Below are 25,678 nucleotides of genomic sequence, written 5' to 3'. Positions count from 1 at the left end.
ATGTCTCAGAGAAACCACTAAAATATAATACAAAAAAGCAAAAGGATGATTAAAATGGAATGCTAAAATTTATCTGATTAGCTCAAAAGAAATAAAATATAAAATATGGCAGGAATAGAAAATTGGTCAATCTAAATCAAACAACATTAATAAATAAGTTAAAACAAAAGGACACTCCATTTAAAATTCAGACTGAATATAAATGCAAGACAGCTATACATTATCTATGAGATATATTTAAATGTAAAGATACATTTAGGTTAAAAGTTAAAGGATAACAAAGATCTATCTGTCTATCTATAGAAAATGATAAACATTAAAACTCTAGAATGACTACTCCAATATCAGACAAAACTGACTTTAAGGAAAAAAGTATTTTCACAGAGACAGATATTTAATCATTATAAAAAGGTCAGTTTATCAAGAAGACATAATAATCCTGAATGACTAAGCATCTAATAATAGTGTTTCAAAATACATGAAGAAAAAACTGATAGAACAAAGGAAATATTGACAAATCCATAGTCATTGCTGAAGATTTAAAAAATACTCTGAGACCTGGCTGGTGTTGCTCAGGGGTTGAGCATTGACCTATGAACCAGGAGGTCATGGTTCGATTCTCCATCAGGGCACACACCTGGGTTGTAAGGCTTGATCCTCAGAAGGGTACATGCAGGAGGCAACTGATTGATGTTTCTCTCTCATCTTTGATGTTTCCATCTCTTTTTTTCTCTCCCTTCCTCTCTCTGAAATCAATAAAAAAATATATTAAAAAAATAAAAATACTCTGAGCAACCGATGGTCAACCTAGACAAAAAAATCAATAAATTCATACAAGTCCTAAACATTATCATAAAATATATTGACTCAATTGACGTTTATGAAACAATTCACATTATAATTGCAGAATAAACATTATTTTCAAGTGCACATAAAATTTTCACCAAAAGACAGTCCATATGCTTGATCATAAAGCAACACTCAATATAATTAAAAACAAATACTTTAGAGTATATTCTTTGACTACAAATATTAGAAAGCAGAAACAAGTTATCTATAAAATCTTTAAATATTGGAAAATTTGAAAACTCAATTCTAAATAACTCATATATTAAACAGTAAATCATGTGGAAAGTTAGAAAACATTTCAAATTGAATTATAATGAAAATATAGCATGTTATAACTTGTGACACATACTAAAACAGTGTCTAGAGAGCCATTTTTAACTTTAAATGATTATCTATACTAATAAGAGAGAAATATTGTAATTGACTGTCACTCTGCAATGCCCACAGACAATCAGGAGGGAATATGCAAATTAGCAGGACAAAGATGACTGTGGCCACAGAGCTGGCCTAAGCCTGTGGAAGGCTTGGGTTGCCCGGGCAGGCCACCGAGGGAGGGGCCTGCAAACGGCCCTTAGCCCATTATCCAGGCTGGCCCAGCACCCCAGCGGGGACCCCTACCCTGAAGGCGGTGTGGCCAGCCTGAAAATGGCCCTCAGTCCCTTACCCAGGCTGGCCATGTCCCCACAGGGTGAGGGTCCCTGCTGTGGGGCATGGCCAGCCTGCAAACAGCCATCAGCCCCTAACCCAGGCTGGCGATGCCCCTCAGCAGGGACCCTCACCCCATGGGGGCGTGGCTGGCCTACAAACTGCCCCAGCCCCTTGCCCAGGCCAGCACCATCCCCAGTGGGGACCCCCACCCCAATGGGGGCGTGGCCAGCCTGCAAACCACCACAGGCCCCTCACCCAGCCCACCCCACCCCCTAAGGGAACCCCCATCCTGATCGGGGACACTCTTTAGGGCAAACCAGACAGACCCCACCCATGCACAAGGCCTCTATCTATACTACTAAAAGGGTAATATGCTAATTAGACTGGGAGACCTTCCAGGAGACCTTCCAGATGTTCTTCTGGACAAAGCCAAGGTGGTGGGGCTGAGGTAGAGGTGGTTAGGGGCTAAGAGGAAAGGGCAGTTGTGGGTGATTAGGCCAAGATGGGATGGCAATTGTGGGTAATCAAGCTAGTGAGGTGGCAGTTGGGTGTGAGCAGGCTGGCAGGGGGGCCAATTGCGGGTAAGCAGGCCATCAGTGGAGGTCAGTTGGGGGTGATCTGGCCAGCGGCGGGGCAGCTGGGGTTGAGCAGACTGGCAGGGGGGCAGTTGGGGGCGAGCAGGCTGGCAAGGGGGGCAGTTGGGGGCATGCAGGCCAGTAGTGGGGGGCAGTTGGGGGCGAGCAGGCTGGCAGGCAGAGTTGTTAGGGGCAATCAGGCAGGCAGGCTGGTGAGCGGTTAGGAGCCAGTAGTCCAGGAGTGCGAGAGGGATGTCCGACAGCTGGTTTAGGCCAGATCCCAGGGATCGGGCCTAAACCAGCAGTCGGACATCCCCGAGGGGTCCCAGATTGAAGAGAGTGCAGGCTGGGCTGAGGGACACCCCCCATGCACGAATTTCATGCACCGGGCCACTAGTATTATAAAATAACTAGAGGCCCGGTGCACGAAATTCGTGCACGGAGGGGGGTTGTCCCTCAGCCCAGCCTGTACCCTCTCTAATCTGGGACCCCTCAAGGGATGTCCGACTGCCAGGGATCGGGCCTAAACGGGCAGTCGGACATCCCTCTCACAATCCAGGACTGCTGGCTCCCAACTGCTTGCCTGCCTGCCTTCCTGATTGCCCCTAACTGCTTCTGCCTGCCAGCCTGATCACCCCCTAACCACTCTGCTGCCAGCCTATTTTCCCCCAACTTCCCTCCTCTGCCGGCTTGGTTACCCCTAACTTCCCTCTCTTGCAGGGTTGATCACCTCCAACTGCCCTCCCTTGCAGGCTGGGTGCCTCCCAACTGCACTCTCCTGCTGGCCATCTTGTGGTGGCCATCTTGTGTCCACATGGGGGCAGGATCTTTGACCATATGGGGTCAGCTATATTGTGTGTTGCAGTGATGGTCAATCTGCATATTACTCTTTTATTAGATAGGATAGAGGCCTGGTACAGGGGTGGGGGCCAGGTGGTTTGCCTTGAAGGGCGTCCCGGATCAGGGTGGGGGTTCCCTTGGGGCATGGGGCAGCCTGAGCGAGGGGCCTGTGGTGGTTTTCAGGCTGGCCATGCCCCCTGGCAACCCAAGTGGAGGCCCTGGTATCTGGAATTTATTTTCCTTCTACAATTGAAACTTTGTAGCCTGGAGTGGAGCCAAGCCTCGGGCTTCCTCCGAGGCCTGCAGCCATTTGTGTTGGGGTTATAATTGAAACTCTGTTGCCTTAAGCAGGTGGGCCCGGCCAGGGTGTGTGGAAAGCTTTGCTTCCCCTGTTGCTGGCGGCAACCCTGGCCTGCTCTCTCAAGCTCCATTCTGCTGCCATTTGTTTGAATTTGTTTACCTTCTATAATTGAAACTTTGTAGCTTGAGTGGAGGCTTAGGCCTGCAAAGGCTGGCAGAAAGCATGGCTTCCTCTGGCTTACCTAGGAAACCTTGCTCTCTGTGGCTGTAGCCATCTTGGTTTCGGTTAATTTGCATACTCACTCTGATTGGATGATGGGCGTGGCTTGTGGGTGTGTTGGAGGTATGGTCAATTTGCATATTTGTCTATTATTAGATAGGATAGATGTCCAATTTTAAGTGAATCAATGCATTTCTTTATTGGTTAAGCCAATTTTGGAAAAAAAATAGTATTTATAATCAAAGGCATTATATTCAAAACAGTAAAAATTAAACATAGAATTGCTAGTAATTTTCTTTTAACCCTCACCCGAGGATATTTTTCCATTGATTTTTAGAGAGAGTGGAATAAAGAGGGAAAAGCAGAGAGAAATATCTTTGTGAGAGAAACATATCCATTGGTTGCCTCCTGCAGGAGCCCGACCAGGGTCTGGGCCAGGGAGGAGCCTGCAAAGGAGGCATGTGATGTTGACCAGAATCAAACCTCGACACCCTTCAGTTTGCAGGCCAATGCTCTATCCACTGAGCCAAACTGTCTAGAGCTAGTATTGCTAAGTTAAATAAATAAAATAAACATAATCCTGTGAATGAATTAGAAAATCAGTTCTCATCAGCAGATCTGAGGAATCTGAGAGTCTCTGAGGCACTACTGCACAAAGCCAATACTGGGGGAGGACTGTGTTTTTCTAAGATCCTCAGCGTCATATAGGCCCACTGGGAAAAATGTGGATTTTATGATCATATGGATTCTTCCTTTTGAATATTTTAATTATAACTAAATCAGCATTTTGAGTGAAACAGATATTCTTCACTAAACCTCTATTAATCTTCAAATCACCACTCTGATATTCTGGTCTCTCTGAGTAAACCTCTTTTACCATGGCCAGGTGGAATTAATTCTCTTTCCTATACACCTGCTTTTCTTCTTCTATTCTTGTATCTGTTATTATTTTTATTGTAATTATTTTTCCCTTATTTATCAACTCAACCAATAGAAGGACCTTGAAGATCAGGTTCATGCTTTACACAGCTTTATATTCACCATATCTAGTTTAGTGCCTGCTTAAGTGAATGTATGTGAAATAAATTGAATTGAATCAAATTAGATGAAATCAAATAAAACCAAATTTATATATTTGTGCCAATATTGATTTTTTTTCTAACCCACCATTGAGGTTTCTTGGACCTGAATGTGTATATGTGCAGTTAAGTTTTTTAAATGAAATGCAATAAAGATCTTTTAAGCAAAGCGAGTTTATTTTAATGTGTCAGTAAATGCTGAAAGTGTGCAAAGGAACCTGGAATATTTGTTTCCAATATTTATTGGAAACCTTAGAAGGAGCAGGAGTTATTGCCCTTCACCTCAGTAGTCTGCTATTATTATGCATTTACTGCTTCTCAGAAAAAAGGAGACATTAAAAAAATTAAAAGTACTAACATGATATTTAAAATACCCACGTACTCAGCACTCACACTTGACAACTGAAAACATTGTTATATTTGTTTTAAATCTCTTCTTCTTTCCAGATAGAGTTGAACTCTCTTTTTACTCATTTTGGGTCCCATTTCTCTTTATCCTTTTTAGAGGAGCCACTAGTAAGAATTTAGAGTGTATCCTTTCCTAAGTTTTTACTTAAGTATGTACAGTAGTTCCCCCTTCTCTGACAGAAATACATTCCAAGATCCCCCAGTGGATACCTGAAACCATAGAGAGTACCTAACCATATATTTTTTCTGATATATAGATAACTAAGATAAAATTTAATCTACAAATTAGGCACAGTAAGAGATTAATAACAAAAACTAATAATAAAATGTAACAATACACCGGACTGTCAAGTTATGGAAACATAGTAGTCTTCCTCTCTAAAAAGATCTTATTGTGCTGCCCTCACCCTTGTTCACAATTTTTTTTTCACAATTTCACATAGACGTTTCATTCTTACCTTAGATCTTAGAAACCTCAACGTGCTTTTTGTCTTAAGTAGAGAACGTTCACTTTTTCACTTAAAGGGAGCACTTTACGTCTTCTCTCCGGCACATCTGAATTGCCAGCACACTACTCCTGCGTTTTTGGACCACTATTAAGTAAAATTGGGCTACCTGAACACAAGCACTGAAATACTGTGGCAGTCCAATCGGTAAGGGAGTGGGCTGCTAAGTGACTTAACAGACGGGAAGTGGATGCAGCGCGGAGGCGCTGGAAAAGGAATGATTCACATCGCAAGGGCCACCACGCGAGATTTCATCACGCTGCTACGCAGCAGGGCATGCAATTTAAAACTTAAGAATTGTTTGTTTCCATTTAAAAATTTTTGGCAGACAAGGGGGAAATACTGCACGTATATGTGCCTCTCTATAATGCATACATTATTTTTATCATCTTAATTTTTGTGATCGCTTAATCATACTTTTTTGCCCTGTCCCTTTGCTGCTTTCTATTGGACTGATAAAATTGTCTTTTTATCTGTACTATTGATATTTCCATCAGTAACAATCTACTACTTTAAAGGTTATATACTTAAATTCTTTTAGTGGCTTATTAAATTTTAACATACCTAAAATATTAAGGTTAATTTTTCTAAAACATAAAACTTAATATTTCTATCTTTCTCCTAAACAAGATATGTCTACTTTAACAACCATTTTAACCCTCCTCTCCAATCTTCCATCTGATTATTTACTATTTTAATTCCACCTCATATTTCTACATACATACACAAAATAATTGTTATTTTAAAATTCACATTAAATGCTTATGTTTATTTATTAATATAGTTATTTAATTATTTGCACATATTTGTTTCTTGCATACTACTCCTTCCAGGTTTACATTTTTCCCTGCTGAAATAATTTTCTATTTATAAATTCCATTTCACTTAGCATTGGGTTTTCCTCTTCTTTAAATGTTTTTATTTCTTCCACATATTTGAATTATGGTTTACCTGAGTATATAATATTAGGATGGCAATTTTATTTTCCCCCTCAGCACTTTAATAACAGTATTCCCAAAGTCAGCTAGCCTCATTTTTTTTTTCTGACAATATAAGTTCACTGACGGTCAAAACTACTTATTTTTGTATTATAAACTTCTGTTCTTTTTCCTTTTTATAGCTTTGATTTTTTTCTTTGGATCACTTTGAGCACTTTATACACATAAACACACTACTTTTAAATGAAAACAGATCCAGAGACAAAGAAACATCGATCAGACCATCAAACCTCAGAGGGAAGGTAGGGGAGGGTGGGGGTAAGGGGAAGAGATCAACCAAAGGACTTGTATGCACGCATATAAGCTTAACCAATGGACACAGACAACAGGGGGGTGAGGGCATGAGTGGGAGGGATGGGTGAGAAGTGGGGGAATAAGGACACATATGTAACACCTTAATCAATAAAGAAATTTTAAAAAATAAAGTTTCTTTCTTTCTTTCCTGTGATCCCATACAGGCATACCTCCCATCTGTAAGGATGTTGTCATACCTCCCATCTGTAAGGATGTTGTCTGCCTTAATTTTAAAAAATAAAGTTTCTTTCTTTCTTTCCTATGATCCCATACAGGCATACCTCCCATCTGTAAGGATGTTGTCTGTAAGGATGTTGTCTGACCAGTACTTTTCATGATAAACATCTTCAGTGGCCAACTTCCTAGGGAGTCTTGTGCACATTCTCTGTACTAGAGGTTCCTATATCAGCATAGTTACATTCCTTAAAAAATCTTTATGGTTGAAAGTATTACAGATGTCCCCTTTGGTTTCAATTTTGACATCAGTTTTTCTACTTGGGGGTCTTCCAAATAGGTATCAGCTGGTATAAATTTGGGCTGCACACAAAATAGGATTAAGAGCTTACTCTTTTATTGGTGACTTGGTTCTTACCTATTGCCTCAGGAGCCATTACTCAATGGACAGAGATTTTATGATGTTACATATACACGGAACAGCACTTATTTAACTTCTGATTTATACTGAGTCCAGCTACAGTCCTCACTATATTTGGGGAATGAAGTCTTGACCAATTTTTGTATGTAGCCACTAATGCATATATCCTTACTCTCCCAGAGCCACATGCTTCAACTCTTACTCATTGCTATGGATCTGTGAGTATTTTTCACTTCTGGCATCTGGATATTTCCCTTTCTTGCTTTATAGCCTATTTGACTGTTTTAAATTTATTTAAAATATATTAGCTAGTATTACCTTGTATTCGGAATAAGATCACGAGCTTGTGCTCTATTAAGTCTATTCTTTAGCCTAGAAGTCTGGCTCTTTTATTCCCTCAGTCTCTGACATTTTTGGATTGCATGCCTTTTCAATAGCCATAACCTGTGAGCAGATATTTCATGCTAAACCACATCATATCTTAGCAGCCAGTTTATGAATTTTCTGCTCTTGGGCCAGTCTAAATTAGTGAGCTCACTCAAAGAACAACCTAAGTCAGCTTCTGCTAGAAAAGGCAGTTGGCTGGGACTTGAAAAGATGTTAGGCCTGGTCACCACTGTTATTAACATATGTAATATACTCTGTAATATAAGTGTCAAAGTGATGAAATGAAAAGTAGATTGTATGTCACTTAAGAAATAAAAGTTAGCTGCACATAATAGATATGCAAATTATTTTTTCAAAGAATGACTGCATCAATGAATGAACAGCCTATGTTCATTTAAATGGCTTTGTTCATTTGGTTTGTGCAAATGTTTCTCTGTTCCTCAATTTCCTCAACTTTCAAGTAATGAGAATAAAATTGGCTCAGCTTACTTCACAGGTTGTTATAAGAACAGAATCACAAGGAGATAGTGAAATATTTTGAAACGCTAAAATATTATATAAATGTGAGTTACTGCTGTTGTTATTGTCATAGCATAACAGATAGTCATATTTTGATTCATAAGAACCATTTATGTATTGTTATTATAATCTGTGATTTGTAATGGCAAAATAATAAAGCTTATTAATCATCAAGCCACTCTTGATTGTACTTTATTATTATACTATATCAATGGTGCCAAAAATATCATCAGTCATTTGAGTTGTGTTGATTTGAAATGTTAGGAGGCAGCCTGATTTGTGAAGAAAACTTACTCTTTGGAGCCAGGTTTCTCTGGTTTCAGAATACTAGTTCTGCCACTTCAGAGCTGTTTAATCTTGAGCAAGTACATTTTTTTCCTGAATCTTAGTTATCTATTTTTGAAATGGGAGTAATTATACTAGCTTCTTATTGTCTTGAGGGTGACTGAATGGCATCATGTATGTGAGTGAGAAAAGTTAAACCTTACTATCCTCATTTCCCTCTCTCCCTATCCAGGCCTCTGCTGCTTCCCAACACAGAACTTTACAGCAAATTCCAAGGTCAGAGAAATTGAAAAGAACTATGTAAATAAAATATTTTCTTGTTTTATTCTTTAAAAGAAAAACACTCCATAAATACAACTATTTATAAAGTATACAGCTATGTGTGTTTTTTTCATATAGTTTAATCATTGTAAGCCATCAGAAGTGTGTGTGGAGTGATGGTTGCTGTCTGTGTTTAATTGAGCTTGATGGCTGATCACTATGGCCTGTTTCATGCAATTAACGTAATTCCCTCAACGATTTTGAATGCAGATATCTAGCTGAGGATGTTCCAAGAAAAGGTGTGTGTGGCAAAACAGTTATGGACACAGTGTTATTTATGATCATACTATACTCCAGAGGAAAAATTTGTTCTACTTTTATTTTCAGTCTTTTAACTCTAAAAGATAATGTGTTGGAAGTGGCCCAAATGCCCATCAGTAGGTGAGTGGATAAAAAAGCTGTGGCACATTTACTCAATAAAATAGAAGGAAAGCTTACCTTTTGTGACAGCATGGATAGGCCTGGAGAGTATTATGCTAAGTGAAATAAGCCAGTCAGAGAAAGACAAGACCATATGAGTTCACTTATATGTGGAATCTAATGATCAAAATAAACTAACAAACAAAATAGAATCAGACTTAAGAATACAGGGAACAAATTGACAACTGTCACAGGAGAGGAAAATTGGGGTTGGGTGAAAAAGTGAAGGGATTAATCAAACAAAAGTATGGTGATTATAAGAGGGAAAAAGAGGTAGGAGGAGGTAGAAGAGGGTAAAGGGGGAGTAAATGGTGATGAAAGGAGACTTGACTTTGAATGGTGAATACACAATAGAATATACAGATGATCTTTTATAGAATTGCACACTTGAAACCTATATACTCTTATAAACCAATGTTACCCCAATAAATTCAACAATTTTTTATTTTTTATTTTATTTTTTATTTTATTTTTTTTTAAATATTTTTATTGAGGTATTATATGTGTACATATCTTACTATTACCCCCCCCACCCCACACCCACACATGCCCTCCCCCCCCAGAGTTTTGCGTCCATTGTTTATGCTTATATGCATGCATACAAGTCCTTCGTTTGATTTCATAACTCCCCCACCTTTCCCAAACTTTCCCCCTGTACTTTGAAAGTCTGTTTGATGCTTTACTGTCTCTGTATCTATCTTTTTGTTCACCACTTTATAATGTTCTTTACTATCCCTAAATGAGTGAGATCATGTGGTATTTTTCTTTCATTGACTGGCTTATTCCAATGTTACCCCAATGAATTCAACAATTTTTTAAAAAAATTAATGTTACACAAAAATAACTAACATGATATGCCTTTAATCTACTTTTCAACCTTGAAAAGTAATTAATAATTTCAAAATTGAAGACCTTTTCTCTTTGCCTTTTCTATGTAATCTTTCTCTGTTTTGCTCTGGGTTGTTGCTGAGGTAACAATAACGTATTAATTAATTGATTTATAATTCTGAATTAAAATGTGAAGTTCCTGAATAAAATATGTTGAAATCTCTTCCTGAGGGTAAGCAGTTTGATAAAATGTAATAAAATAGCTGACTTCCTTTGTAATATTTTGATCTAAAACTTTTCTTGTTTCTCTCAAGGGCAGGTTTTGTCTTCAGACTATGTGACTTGTATTGAATATGGGAACTGTCATAATTGAATGAACCTTTAATTGTAGACTTTGGATAGCTCTCACAAGGAAGAAAAATGTCCCCTTAATTATCTTTGGCTAATTATCACTGCATTGATGGCCTGACTGCTTCTATTCATCATATGGGCAGCATAAATAGAGGGTAACAGCTGAGAATGGTCCTAGACAAGGTCTTTTCTCACCACTGTCTAAGAGATTCATTGTTCCTGTTATGGGTCCTAGAAGGCCCAATAATTCTTAGGAGCTTGGACAGGACTTTTGACTCTCCATTATATATAGTGATTGTTTTAGTTATGGTTATTTTATTTATAAATGGAAAATACCCACTCCAATTGTCTTAAGGGGTGGGGGGCGGGGAGAAATTTATTGGTTCACATGATGGAAAAGTCCAGTGATAGAAAATGCTTTAGATATTGCTCAATACAGGAACTCAAAATAAGTCTTCAGGAGTCATTCTCTCTTTATCTCTTGGCTCCTCTTTTTTTCTCTCTGTTGGCTTCACTCAGGTGATCTCTTCCCACAAAGAAAAAAAGGGTCTTAGCAACTCCTATTCTCTGTTACCCCATCAAAAGATCATTTTCCTTTCTGAAAATCCCAATAGTAATCCCAGTTTAATTTCTTCAGACTGATTTGGACCATATGCCTTTTATAAACTAATTAACGAGGCCAGAACAAAAACGTATTGATTGCATGGGATTACATCAGATTCCCTCTTCTAGATCTCATCCCATATCAAACAAGGATTGAGAGAAGAAAAGAGCTGAATGCTCTGAAAAATCAGAATGTTACTCCTGTGAAAAGAAGGAATGGCTTTGTGGTTGAAAAAAAAAATAAGAAGGTGCTTTAGTCATACAATTGCCAAACATGTGATATGTGTATAAAGCCTCAATTAAAGAACAAATGTCTCTAAGGTGAACAAATAGTTGTAGGAGGTGGAGGAGTGGGCACTGGAGGAAAAAGTGCAGACAGACATGGGGAATATAAAAGAGCATAAAAGTTCAGAGAAATGGGTATAGATTGTTGTGGCTAAATTCATAGCAACCACCTCCATACAACATCACTTCTGGCAGGGGCAGGGCACTAGAGACACTGGGCATTCCAAGTATAACACATTTAATAATTACACTGTGGAATAGAATAGTAAATGTCCAATAGTAACTGAGGATGGCTTGATCATTACTTCAAAATGGCTTATAAGGTGCCTATCAAGTGTGAGACCTTGGAGAGTATAGAAAAACTAAGCAACAATAAATTTAGGCTGTCAAATACCTATTAGCAGGGCACTAAAAAACATGTAAACTAATTATTACATACAGGGAAGGAAATACAGAGCTTTATTCTTATCCCTCACACTCCCATCTATATGGTTCAAGAGAGCCCCAGAATTGTTTGTGCTCCTGGCAAGACCTCCGAATCTCTCTAAACCCAGCACTCAGCCTCACCACCTTTTTCTTCCTACATAATATTGGCTCAAATCTCATTATGCTCTGTCCCTGTTTGCATTAGTTATAACCACAAAACACCTACGACTCTCTGGTCATCCCAACAGAATTAAGCTTTCCTCCTCATGGGTATCTTTATATCCCCTCTTTGATTGGATCCAATCTTCCATTCATTTTTCCTCTGGGGTCAATCAGAAAAATTTCCATGTAGGTGACACCTGAACCCAAGGATCCCAGAACACTTCCATCTCCTGCATTAAAATCCAAACATGGTTCTTGCTTATTGCTTATTTCATTCCCTCCCCCTCTCCAACCAGTACACTGCTTTCACCAAGCCCTCTGGAACTCACAGTCAGTTCTCAGCAGAATTTCTGATATTCTCTATCACTTCTCTTCTTACTCTGATGAAATCCGGTTTGCTCCTGAAGATACTTTTTCTTCTCTATCCTTCTCACATAGTCACTGTTTTATACCCATTCCCCTTATAAAACCCACCTGGAAGTTATATACATGTCCTCCTTCCTCTTTGTTGCTACTTCTGGACCATTATCCTTCCCTCCTTTATAAATTCTTCCAGCTTTAAATTTCATGTATACTACCCTGAATGCAACCATACACCTATTCCTGATCTCTCCCCCTCATTTTGTGATTTTGACACCTGGCTCACCGTCACTCCTTCAAGAGTATTGCCTTACTTCGTGTTGACTCAAATAAAAAAAAAAATCACATGAGGTATATTTCCAATACTTTAAACACTCAATTTCTTTTTTTTTTAAAGTATATTTTATTGATTTTTTACAGAAAGGAAGGGAGAGGGATAGAGAGTTAGAAACATCATGAGAAAGAAACATCGACCAGCTGCCTCCTGCAAACCCACTACCGGGGATGTGCCCGCAACCAAGGTACATGCCCTTGACCAGAATCGAACCTGGGACCTTTCAGTCCCCAGACCGACGCTCTATCCACTGAGCCAAACCGGTCTCAGCTAAACACTCAATTTCTTGATGTTGTCCTCTCTAGGTGTCCTATCTTTAATCTATCCACCTCCTCCATTATTTTACCTTTAATGTTATGAGACTGAATAATTTCAATTTCTTCATAATCTCAATTTCAAGCACTTACTCTGTCTGTTATCTCCTACCTATCTAGCCCACTTGACCTACTATCCTTATTTTAACAATATTTTGACCTTCCCAAGATGTCCAATCTTTTGCTCCTACAACTTTACATTATTCATAATCTTCCTAATGTCATCACTTCACTCCTTACGTTGTTTATATTTTACAGTCAATCAACATGATCATATCTTTACAGGCATTCATTTTTATTTATCTTTATTGTTGAAAGTATTACAGATGTCCCCTTTTTTCCCATTGACCCCTTCTAGCCCACTCATGCCTCCCACCCCCATCCTTGCCTGGGCCTTCACCAGACTATTGTCTGTGTCCATGGGTTATGCATATTCTATATAATAACAGCCTAATATGCAAATTTACCGAATGGCAGAATGACCGGTCACTATGATGCGCACTGACCACCAGGGGGCAGATGCTCAACGCAGAAGCTGCCTCCAGACCACAGGCCCCAGGCCAGCCAAGGCAGGTGACAGCAGCCCACACCCCCCTCATAGCCCCACTGGTCACCCTGCAGGTTGGCTCTGATCACTAGCCAGGCCTAAGGACCCTACCCGTTCACAAATTTTGTGCATTGGGCCTCTAGTATGTATATAAATTATTTGGTTAATCTATTCCAAGCCCCCCACCCCCACCTTCCCTCTGAGATTCATCAGTCTGTCCCATGTTTCTATGCTTCTGAATTTATTTTGTTCATCAGTTTATTTTTTTTCTTTAACTTCCACATATGAGTGAGATCATGTGATACTTGTCTTTCTCTGACTGGTTTATTTCACTTACAACAATACTCTCCAGGCCCTCCAGCCTGTCTCAAAAGATAAGAGATCCTTCTTTTTTGTTGATGCATAGTATTTTGTTGTGTAAATGTACCACAGTTTATTTATCCACTCATCTACTTATGGGCACTTGCGCTGTTTCCAGATTTTAGCTATTGTAAATTGTGCTGCTGTGAACATAGAGGTGCATATCTTTTTTTTCTGATTGGTGTTTCAGGTTTCTTAGGATATAGGCAGTTCCATATTTTATTTTTTGAGGAAAATCCATACTGTTTTCCACCATGGCTGCACCAGTCTGTATTCCCACCAGCAGGGTACCAAGATTCCCTTTTCTCTACATCCTCACCAGCACTTATCATTTGTTGATTTGTTTATGGTAGCCATTCTGACAGGTGTGAGGTGATTTTCATTTTAATTTTCATTTCTCTGATGATTAGTGAGTGAACGTTTTTCATGCCTCTTAACAGTAGCTATCTATATGTCCATTGGAGAAGTGTCTATTTAGGTCCTTTGCCCATTTTTTAATTGGACTGTTCATTTTCTTTTTGTTAAGTTGTATGAGTTCCTTATATATTTTAGATATTAACCCTTTATCAGATGTATCATTGGCAAATATATTCTACCATACAGTAGGGTTTCTTTTCATTTTGTTGATGGTTTCTTTTGCTGTACAGAAGCTTTTTATTTTGATGTGGTCCTATTTGTTTATTTTCTCCTTTGTTTCCCTTGCCCTAGGACAGGTGGGGGGAACTTTTTTTTCTACCAAAGGCCATTTGAATATGTATTACATCATTCTCGGGTCATACAAAATTATTAACTTAAAAATTAGCCTACTATATTTGGTCAAATGTTTAATTAACTCACCCCTAATGCCTTGTCAGGGCCAGACCAAATGATTTCATGGTCCACTGGCCAGATATTCCCCACTCCTGCCCTAGGATATGTATGAGCAAACATATTGCTACAATATATGTCTGAGATTTTGCTGCCTCTATTTTCTTCTAGGATTTTTATGGTTTCACAACTTACATTTAAGTATTTTATACATTTTGAGCTTGTGTATGGTGTAAGTTAGTGGTCTAGTTTCCTTTTTTTTTTTTTTTTTCATGTATCTGTTCAATTTTCCTAACACCATTTATTAAAGAGACTATCTTGACTCCATTGTATGCCTTCGCCTCCTTTGTCAAATATTAATTGAGCGTAATGGGTTGGGTTGATTTCTGGGGTCTCTGTTCTGTTCCATTGATCTATATACCTGTTCTTGTGCCAGTACTAGGCATTCTTAATTCCCATCCTAGTTAAACCCATCTCTCCACCTATTTACCACCTGCATACATGCAGCCAAATGTGGTAAACACACACATACACACGCATGCTGAATGATCTCATAGCAATTTGATGACCACTGTCCTTAAATAGACTCTTATTGCTCCCCAGAAATAATTTTACTTTGCCCAGGACCATTTACTTTCTTCCTATGTGATTATTTCATATCTGGCCCTTTCGTTTCAAATATCTAACACCCAATCCCTCTTCCCATTCTCATTCTAGATTGACTAGCTAAATTATTTTTTCATTTAGAAAGCAATAGAAGAAAACCAGAAAGATAGTCCTCAAATTCCCAGCACTATGTCTACTCACCTACCAGCTTCACTCTTTTTGCTCTGGAGTCTGTGCTATTTAAGGAAATCCTTCCACCTATGCACTTTATTCAAGTCACACAAAGACATTCTTCCAGCGATTTTCTTCTTCTGTCCTGCAGCTTTAATTTCTTCCGCTCTGTCTATCTGTCCATATACATCCAAATATGGGTGATGAAAAACATACATGTATGCTAACATTAAAAAAACCCTGAATCTTTATTCCTTCCCCTTCATTAAAACTGCTACTACTCCATTTTTCCACTTGTTTGGGCCAAAACTATGAATTTATCTTTAACTCTTCCCATACTGTTATATTCTTATCTAATATGTCAGAAAATCCTGCCAGCTCAACTTTTTAAAATGTGTGGTGTGCAACCCCTTCTTACCACTATTTTGCTAATGTGTTGATTCACAACTCCATCACCTCTCATTTAGTTTACTGCAGTAGCCTCTCACTGCATTTTGTTCCCTTATATTTTACTAGAGGCCTGGTGTATGAATTTGTGCACAGGTGGTGTCCCGAAGGGGTAGAGGGGGCAGAGATGTGATCAGCCCTCCAGATGGGCGGTGGGATGCCCTTGCCCGCCTGGGATCTGGATCTGTCCTGCTGACATTTGTGCTGGTTGTCAGGAGCCACCTGGTGGCTGCTTTTATATTGTTTCCTCCTTGCAGAGTGGAAACCATCTCCTAGGTAGGAGAAGTGGCCACGGTGCCTGAGGCCAACTTCTAGGAAGCCGGAGGAGCTGTCGGGATTGTGCTGGTGGCGCTGGTCCATTGGTGCCTGGCCTGTTCTCGGAGATTGGACCTTCAGGACTACTGAGGGAGTGAGTGGATGCTGCTGGGCTGGTGGGCCGCAGGGATGGGTTGGTCAGCTGAGCAGCGCTCCCACTGTGAGAGTGCACTGACCACCAGTGGGCAGCTCCTGCATTGAGCGTATGCCCCCTGGTGGTCAATGCGTGTCATAGCAACCAGTCATTCTGGTCATTCGGTCATTTGGTCCTTTGGTCGCTTAGGCTTTTATATATACAGATTCTTCACAAACAGTCAAAGTGTCCTAAAAAAATGTAAGAAATATTATATCACTCCTCTGCTCAGAATCCTCTGATAGATCTCAGATCTGGATATCTTCTGTGTGCTCCCTAGATCCTCTCTGACATTACCCACCATGTTTTATGCCCTAAGTGCTGAACTTTCTGGATTACATCTATAAGATTCCTTGACCTCTGAATTCTGATTGGATTTAGCAATGAGTGTATTAGTTAGAGATTGGTGGGCAGAAAGAAAATGAAGTTTAGGTCTTCTTCCTGCTTCTATATGGTCAATAAGTGTTGGGTGTTTCTCTGCTGAAAGTCACAGCTGCTGTCAGCAGCCCACTCCATACAGATACCCATAGTTTCTTTCTTTTTATTTTTGTTAATATATTTTTATTGGCTTCAGAGAGAAAGGGAGAAAGAGAGAGAGAGATAGAAACATCAATGATGAGAGAGAATCATTGATCAGCTGCCTCCTGCATGCCTGACACTGGGGATCTAGCCCACAGCCTGGGCATGTGCCTTGACTGGGAACTGAACCATGACCTCCTGGTTCATAGGTCAACTTTCAACCACTGAGCCACACTGGCTGGATGAACCCCTGGTTTCTTATAGCCACTCTTTCCCATTGCCACTTCAGGTCTAGGGTAGTAATGCTGTTGTTATCACACTGAGTTCTATACTATTTCATTTTAGGTTTCTTGAAACTTGTGTACACATTTGGAAATAGAAAATTTATTAAAATATACTTAAATTTCCCATATATATATAGGTAGTATGTATGTATGTGTGTATACATATATATATACATACATACTACCTATTTCCTGCTGGGACCATGGGTGACACATTTCCCATGTCACTTAAATAAGCAGAAAGTTCCTCACAATGACAAGCATATCAAACTCACAGCCCGTTGGACACATGCCTCGTTTATTTGGCCCATGTTAGCCTTTGAGTTTGCATACTTGGTCTACAAGGACACACATAATTATCTCCTCACTTTGGTGCCTCTGATTCTGTTTCTTGTTCAACCACATGCTCCTTGAACTCTAACCACAAAAACCCTTCCTTTTTTAAAAAAAATATTTTACACCTTAGGGCCTTTACACTTTGCTATTAAATCTGTTCACTTCTCTGCCTCTTGCTTTGATCTTTTCTCAGAAGCCATTTTCTTCTTGGGGCTTTCTGAACACTATTTAAAATTAAAAATCCCCTTCCAACCCTCCTTATCCCATTTCTCTGCTTTAGCTAAATATGTACAACTTATATTAATAACACACTCTGTATTTTACTTACTTATTTAATTTATTTTCCATCTCCTGCCAAGAGAATGTAAGCTTGAGGAAATAAAGAAATTTTGTCTGTCTTGCATAGAGATGTGTTTTTAGTTTTTATAATAGTGTTGGCCACAGAGTAGATTATCAATTAATATTATTGAATGAGTGAATTAATAAAAGAACAGGAGAAATTTTATGAGAGATTTAATAGGAAAGAAAATATTTTCTGCTGGTATTATCAGGAAAATGGTATTTTAACTAAATCTTGAGAGTGGACATGTGAGATAAATAGAAGGGATGTCCCAGGCAGTAATATCTTGAATAAGGTCATATCAATAAAAGAGTATTTAAGAAACTGTAAGTCTTTTAGTTGAATTGGAATGTTGAGTGCATACAACATTGGGAGCAGAAAATATTAAGTTGCTGAAACTCGGGTCAGTACAGAAAATAGAGTGCCTCAAATTCAGGGTAAAACAAACCAAAACAAATTTTATCTTGTAGGAATTGAGATGCCACAGAGTCTCTGAGAAAGATCGTTTTGGTGATGGTGTACACAAGAGTTTGGAGAGGGGAGAATGGAGTCATTGAGGACAACTCAAAAGCTGTTATGAGAGGTAATGAGTCCTGAACCACAGTAGTGGAGAAAGCATGGAGAGAAAGGCTGTAAGATGTATTGTCTTGTAAGAGTTTTATTGACCCAGAGAGAAAAAATATATTAAGCAGGGCATTTGAAAGAACTTTTCTCTTTTCCTCTCTTTTTTTAAATTTCCATTTATTTTTGGCTAAGGTCAATGTCATTTTTTCAATATGAAAAAAACACAAACCAGCAAGTTCAATACCAAACAGAAATTGGAAGTGTAGGCTAGAACAAAACCAATGGTAGGGGGAAAGGCAATAGCAAAACAGGAGATGAGATGTAGTCAAAAGACAGAGGGTGTCCTGACCTCTCTCCTACGGGGAATGACTCCAATATTTAGGTGACAGTACATTTTCTTACATTAGTTAGAGATTGGTGGGCATAAAGAGAATGAGGTCTAGGTCTTTCTTCTGCTCCTGTATGGTAAACAAGCGTTGGGTGTTTCTCTACTGAAAGTCACAGCTGCTTTCAGTCACAATCCATACAGATACCCCTGGTTTCTTTCTTTTTTGGGGGCTTAGGATGGTGTTTTTAGCACATAGTCCTAAATGGGATCTGGATGAGATTCATCTTCTTGGAGAATTATCTTGTAAACAGAGAGGGAAATATTAACTGGACAGATGAGAGGAATGGGCACCAGAAGGAAATACAAGTTTATCCAAAATGGCAGAAATAAGATTTCCCAGAATGGAAAGAGAGAGATGACATTCAACAAACAATGAATATTTCTTGAGTGCCTATTTTGTGCCAGGCACAGTTATAGAACACCCTTAAAAGAGAAAAAAAGAGAGGCAGAGATGAAAATTCTGAGGGGGAGAGGAAAATGGCAGTGGAGGAAGAAGGCTGAAGGAACTGAGAAACTGGGTGACAGGGTGTGGCCTTAGGCCTCCTCTTCAGACTTCTCACTGAAATCCTCCTCCTTCACTGGGGTGGCATCCTGGTAATTCTGGTACTCAGAGACGAGGCTGTTCATGTTGCTCTCAGACTCTGTGAACTCCATCTCCGTCGGTGTACCAGTGGAGGAAGTCCTTCTGATGGAACTCAGCAGCCAGCTCTTCTGAGACGTGCTTGAACAGCTCCTGGATAGCTGTACTGTTGCTGGTGAAGGTGACTGCCATCTTCAGCAATAAGGCGGGATGTCACAGACATTGTTGAGGATCCATCCCACCAAATAGCTGCCATCCTTGTTTGGCACACTGAGCATCTGCTCTTCCACCTCCTTCACGAACATCTGCCCATGGAATACAGCAGCCATGGTGAGGTATGGGCCTTGGTGGGGTCACAGGCAGCCATAATGTTATCGGCATCAAATACCTGCTGGGTGAGTTTGGGTACAATGAAGGCCAGGTACTGCTGGCTTCCATGGCTAGTTAGACGGGAAAAGCAAGGCATGAAGAAGTGGAGGAATGGGAAGGGCACCATGTTGACTTGCAACTTGTAGAGGTCAGCATTGAGCTGGGCAGGGAAGCTAAGGCAGGTGGTGACACCGCTCATGGTGGCTTAGAGAAGGTGGTTCAGGTCCCCATAGATTGGCATGGTCATCTTGAGGGTGCGGAAGCAGGTGTCGTAAAGGGCTTCATTATCAATGCAGTAGGTATCATCAGTATTCTCTACCAATTGATGGACAGATTGGGTGGTTGTGTAGAGCTCAATCACAGTGTCAGACACTTTGGGTGAAGGTATCACACTGAAGGTGTTGATGATGAAGTCAGGATATTCTTCACAAATCTTACGGATGAGCAAGGTGCCCATTCCAGAGCCTGTGCCCCCACCTAGCCAGTGGGTCAGCTGGAAGCCCTGCAGGCAGTCACAGCTGTCAGCCTCCTTCTGCACCACATCCAGGACTGAGTCAAACAGCTCAGCCCTCTCTGAATAGCAGCCCTTGGCCCAGTTGTTCCCTGCCCCAGTCTGACCAAAAACAAATTTTTCTGGTCTGAAGATCTGGCCAAAAGGACCTGAGCAAATAGAGTCCATGGTCCTGGGTTCTAGATCCACCAAGATGACAGGAGGAGCATAGTTCCCACCTGGGCTTCATTGTAATATATAGAGATGCAATCCAGCTGCAGTTTGCTCTCCCCATGGTAGATGCTGGTGGGGTCCATGCAATGTTCATACTGATCACCTCCCAGAACTTGGTTGCCACTCATTGTCCTGGACCTGCACCATTTTCCTCATGGTTCAAATTAAAACTTTTTGCTCACCTAAAAGTGTGTATAGGCAAGAAAATAGGTAATTTTTTTTCTCTGCTGCTGATCACAGGCTGATAGAGTGAGACATGCCCCCAAAGCTAGAGCAGTGAGGTCTGAATGCAGGGCAAGAAGGTTCTGAGAGAGAAAAAGGAGAGGGCTGAATGAGGCCTGGAGGGAAGGCAGGCAGAGTGGTGTGTGTGTGTGTGTGTGTGTGTGTGTGTGTGTGTGTGTGTGTGCCGGGGGTGGAAGAAGGGCCTGCACCAAGCTCCGGCAACTTACAAGAACTGATATCTCTCTCTCCTCTCTCTCCCTCTCTCTATTTTTTTCAATGTCCTTTTTTTTCTTTATTTTATTTTTTAAAATCACCATTTATCCCCCTATATACTCTTCTACATCCATACCCTCCCTCTCCACCACTACCCCAATTCCCCTCCCAATCACTACACTGCTATTGGTGTCCATGAGTTTTCTCTCTCTTTGTTTTCTTTTTTGCTCAATCCTTCCACCTCCCTGATCAACCCCACAAACCCAGAACTGCCAGCCTGCTCTCTGTGAATCTGTCTCTGTTTGGCTTGTTAGTTCAGTTTGTTCATTGAATTCCACATATGAATGAAATCATATGGTACTTAAAAAAAAAAAAAAAAAAGAAATCATATGGTACTTGTCTTTGTCTGACTGGCTTATTTCACTTAACATAATGCACTCCAGGTCCATCCATGCTGTCACAAAGGGTAAAGTTGTATTCTTTTTTTGTTTGTTTGTTTTGTTTGTTTTTTTCACACCAGAGTAGTATTCCATTGTACAAATATACCATAGATGTTTTATCCTCTCATCTACTGATGGACACTTGAGCTGCTTCCAAATCTTGGCTATTGTAAATAACACTGCAATGGAAGAACTGATCTTTTAATTACCAACTGACCCTGAATCAGTACAGTACTTTATTTTATTTTTCCAATATCTTTCAGATTTTGAAACAATAAACAAGTTTTCTTTTTTTCTAAATCCCTTAGCCCCGTGGTCGGCAAACTGCGGCTCGCGAGCCACATGCGGCTCTTTGGTCCCTTGAATGTGGCTCTTCCACAAAATACCATGGCCTGGGCGAGTCTATTTTGAAGAAGTGGCGTTAGAAGAAGTTTAAGTTTAAAAAATTTGGCTCTCAAAAGAAATTTCAATCATTGTACTGTTGATATTTGGCTCTGTTGACTAATGAGTTTGCCGACCACTGCCTTAGCCCAAAATACTCTGTGGTACACTATAGGTAGAGAATGTTTATCACTGTTATTTTATGTCTATTTAATAGCAAGCTCGCAAACAGAACATCTGCCCATGAGCATGATGCTGATTCCAGCATCAGCTGTTATTGCAAATTGAGTGGAGCAGAAATGGGAGTGCTTAGTGTGAGGGTGGCAACTAGGCCAGGCATGGCACAGCTGGGGCTCTTTCCACCCCTACTTAGTCATGGATCATCTGTCCTCAAGCAATGCCAAAGGCTAAATTTAGTGGTGCCGGATGTGGTATTGGGAGCCCCAGGATTCAATATTGGAATTCATTTTATGCAGTGTTGAGCAAGTTTAAAATGATGCTTTAAAAATTATTGTATCTATAATGAAGGGGAGATAGAAGAAAGAACCAAGGCTCTATTATTTTGTTCACAGGCCATGATAATTTATTTAAGGGAACATTAATAAAAAAACAGTTGTGTGCTGGCCATAGTCCAAATGCTCAAATTAGAGATTCAATATATAGTTATCTGTCCATGGAAGCTTACAGATTATCAGGTATAAGAGATCTATAGAAATTTATAATTAAAAAACAACAACCAGAAGTATAGTGACAAATGCAAGTACATAGGAAGGAGTATCCAATTCTGCCTGGGAAAGCTCCAGAGCTTGAAAACATTTGAGCTGAATGTGAAGCATTGAAAGAGTTCTTAGGTGGAGGGGGAGAAAAGCAGGCATTCTAAGCATAAGTAACATTAGCAAAGGCATATAGGGCATAAAAGTATATGGCATGCTCAGAAAATAGAGTGCTTATTGTTTATGTAGGTTGAATTCTTAGAATTCTTATAGATTTTGAAAGACATTTTGGAAGTAAGATCCATAACATTTGGCAAGTAATTGAATTAGAATGAGTGGGAGGAGAGATCTTAGATTTTTTTAAATTTTGTGCAATTCCACCAGCATCTTATACAGATATGAAGGATCAAATTCCCTAGACATCTGACTTTGGATTACTTCTAAGGAATCCTGAGTAGTACCTTGAAAAATACAGGAAAATCTTGCTTTATTATTATTATACCAACTCCAAGAATGTAAGGAAGACACATAGTGATTCTTAAATTGTATTGTTGGGGAAACTATGGTACAATTAGTGCTTTACTCAAAGTCTCATAACAAAAGAATTAGAGTTTGGATTAGAACTCAGATATCTTAACTCCAGAGATTTTGCATGTAATTCCAAAACCAAGCTCCATTACTTGTTTATTTATTTGGCATGATGAAATATATGGGTATATATCACAATAGGAAGGTTGTTGGGGTTTGTATGGATAAAATATAAGGGCATAAAACCTAAGAAGATAAATATAATGTATAAAATAGTGAGCTTGGAAATTGAGACTCAAATTGGTTTAGAGAAAATAAAAGCACCAGAGTTTAACTATGAACAAGCTTTGTATAAGCTTAATGCATCTTCTCACAGCTACTGGCCCCTGACAGTGACAGAAAACAGATACGGGAGAACAGAAGTTAGCTGTTAGCTCTAGAAGTGAGAAATGCATGTTACAAGAACTAGGTCTAAACAGACAAAAGCATTGTTTATGAGTACTGAGTAGAAGTATTGCACCTTTTAAATGTTCTTCCTATGTTCCTAGAATCTGGATGTTGGTGTGTATCTGAGAGGAAGGGAAAATATGAACCAAAGAGGAATGGAATTATAATGAATAGAATTATAACATCTTACAGAATTTCTAGTTCAACTCCACCCATTTTGAGGACTCAGAAGTCTGAGATGTCAAGGAGAAATGACTTGATGATTAAATTATAACCACTAGAGGCCTGATGCTCAAAATTTGTGACTCCAGAGAAAGCAGTTACCTGTTCATCCTTTCTCTCACAGTGGCTACCTTTTGAAATGAAACAAACACTTCCAATCTCTTTAGAGGTGAGCCCAGAATAAAAGTTCTATTTCAATACTCAACCCCCAGACCAGAAATGTGGCTGTCCAACTCCATTTATCCCATCCATTTGCAGTTTTCAGAGTGTTTGCCCCGTTTCCTAGTATAACAGATTGAGGGGAGCAGGGAGTAGGAGGGGAATTAAAAGAGAAACAGACATAGACATAGAGATAATAGGACTGTGGATGATGTAATACTTCATAATTCTATAATCTTTCACCAGGAAGAAGACATTTCTAGCCAAAATAAGACATTTAGCTCTCCTTTGAGTTTTGGTACCACTGTAGCAAGTTAGCTTACCAGGTTAGAGATGAAGTTAGGAAGGTTAAGTATCACTCACTTTCCTTTCTGGACCTCAGTTTATTCAACTGAAAAATACAGTTGTCCCTCTATATCCGAGGGAGACTGGTTCCAGAACCCCTGTAGATAATGAAATCCACAGATGCTCAAGTCCCTTATATAAAACTAGAGGCCCAGTGCATGATTGAATCATGCACGTTTAGCAGGGGAGCTGGGTGCCTGTCCGCTGATGCACGAGGCCTTTCAGAAGCCTCCACCCCGCCGGAGGCTTCTGAAAGGCCTGGTGCCTGAGTGGACAGGCACCCAGCTCCCATGCTTTTGCTTTTGATCACTGGTGCACCAGGCCTTTCAGAAGCCTCCAGCGCCGTGGAGGCTTCTGAAAGGCCTGGTGCCTGAGCGGACAGGCACCCAGCTCCTCCGCTTTTGATGGTCCGTGGTGGGACGTGAACTCGCTGCCCCAGAGGCCCCTTCTGTGCTGCAGCACAGCCATGGCGCAGACGCTGAGCTCGAGCTGCCACTGGCGATGTGAGCTCAGCGTCCCACCGGCCCATTCAGCCACCCCGGCCACCCCGAGTCCCACCCCCCTGTGCCTCCTGGCCAATCGCGGGCATAGCGAAGGTACGGTCAATTTGCATATTTGTCTATTATTAGGTAGGATAGTGTAGTATCTGCACATAAACTATGCACATCTTCCTGTATACTTTAAATTATTTCTGGATTTCTTATATTATCTAATACAATGTAAATGCTATATAAATAGTTGTTATACTGTATTGTTTATGGAATCACGACAAGAAAATAAGTCTGTACATGCTCAATACAGACATAATCATCATAGGCCTAACTACATAGAACACATCATCAATACAGCTTACTTTCCTCTGAATATTTTCTGTGACAGTTGATTGAATCTGTGGATGAAGAACCTGCAGATATGGAGGGCCTACGGTAAATGGCTGTCTATGTTACAGTGCTGGCTTTAAAAGATGTCCACAAATCATTTGCTACTTCTCCATTCAAGAGATAGAGCCGAACCCCCAATAGAATATTGCACAAGTAATGATATGCCACTTTGGAGACTAGGCTATAGAGGGCATGGAGGCTTCCATTTTGCTCTCTCTCTCTCTCTCTCTCTCTCTCTCTCTATCTCTCTTCCATCTCCTGCTCTGGGAAGAGACAACTAATATATTATGAGATACTCAAGTAGCCCTATTGGTAGGTCTATATGACAAGGGATTGAGAGTTCCTACCAACCTCCAGGTGCCTGCACATTGAATGGATCCTATAGGCCCAGTCAAGCCTTCAGGCGACTGCAGCCCTGGCCAACAGTTTGATAGCAACCCCAAGAGTCACTCTAAGCCAGAACTACCCAACTGAGTCTCTTCCGAATTTCTGACCCACAGAAAATGTGAAGTATTCAGTGCTTATGTAAGTTGCTATGGGGTAATTTGTAATATGGCAATATAAAACAAAAACAGTTATTTTTCTATTTTTTACTCTTTCAGAGTATATGATTTTTAAAAAATCTTTAGCCTTTGGAGTCATATGAAATTGTATTGTCTATTTCTTAAAGGTTAGGTTATAAAAAATTGCAGTTAGACCAGATGATCTAGAAATTATTACCCCAGTAATC

At 40.0% G+C, this 25,678-nt stretch overlaps 1 pseudogene; it reads right to left on the bottom strand.

Annotated features, from left to right (window-relative positions):
* Positions 1-19,258: 19,258 nt before the first annotated feature.
* On the bottom strand, positions 19,259-20,509 carry LOC103295168 (tubulin beta chain-like; annotated as a pseudogene).
* Between the last annotated feature and the right edge of the window lie 5,169 nt (positions 20,510-25,678).

The sequence above is a fragment of the Eptesicus fuscus genome, chromosome 3, assembly GCF_027574615.1.
Source record: "Eptesicus fuscus isolate TK198812 chromosome 3, DD_ASM_mEF_20220401, whole genome shotgun sequence".
Taxonomy (NCBI): Eukaryota; Metazoa; Chordata; class Mammalia; order Chiroptera; family Vespertilionidae; genus Eptesicus; species Eptesicus fuscus.
This window is presented reverse-complemented; position numbering and strand designations above follow the sequence as displayed.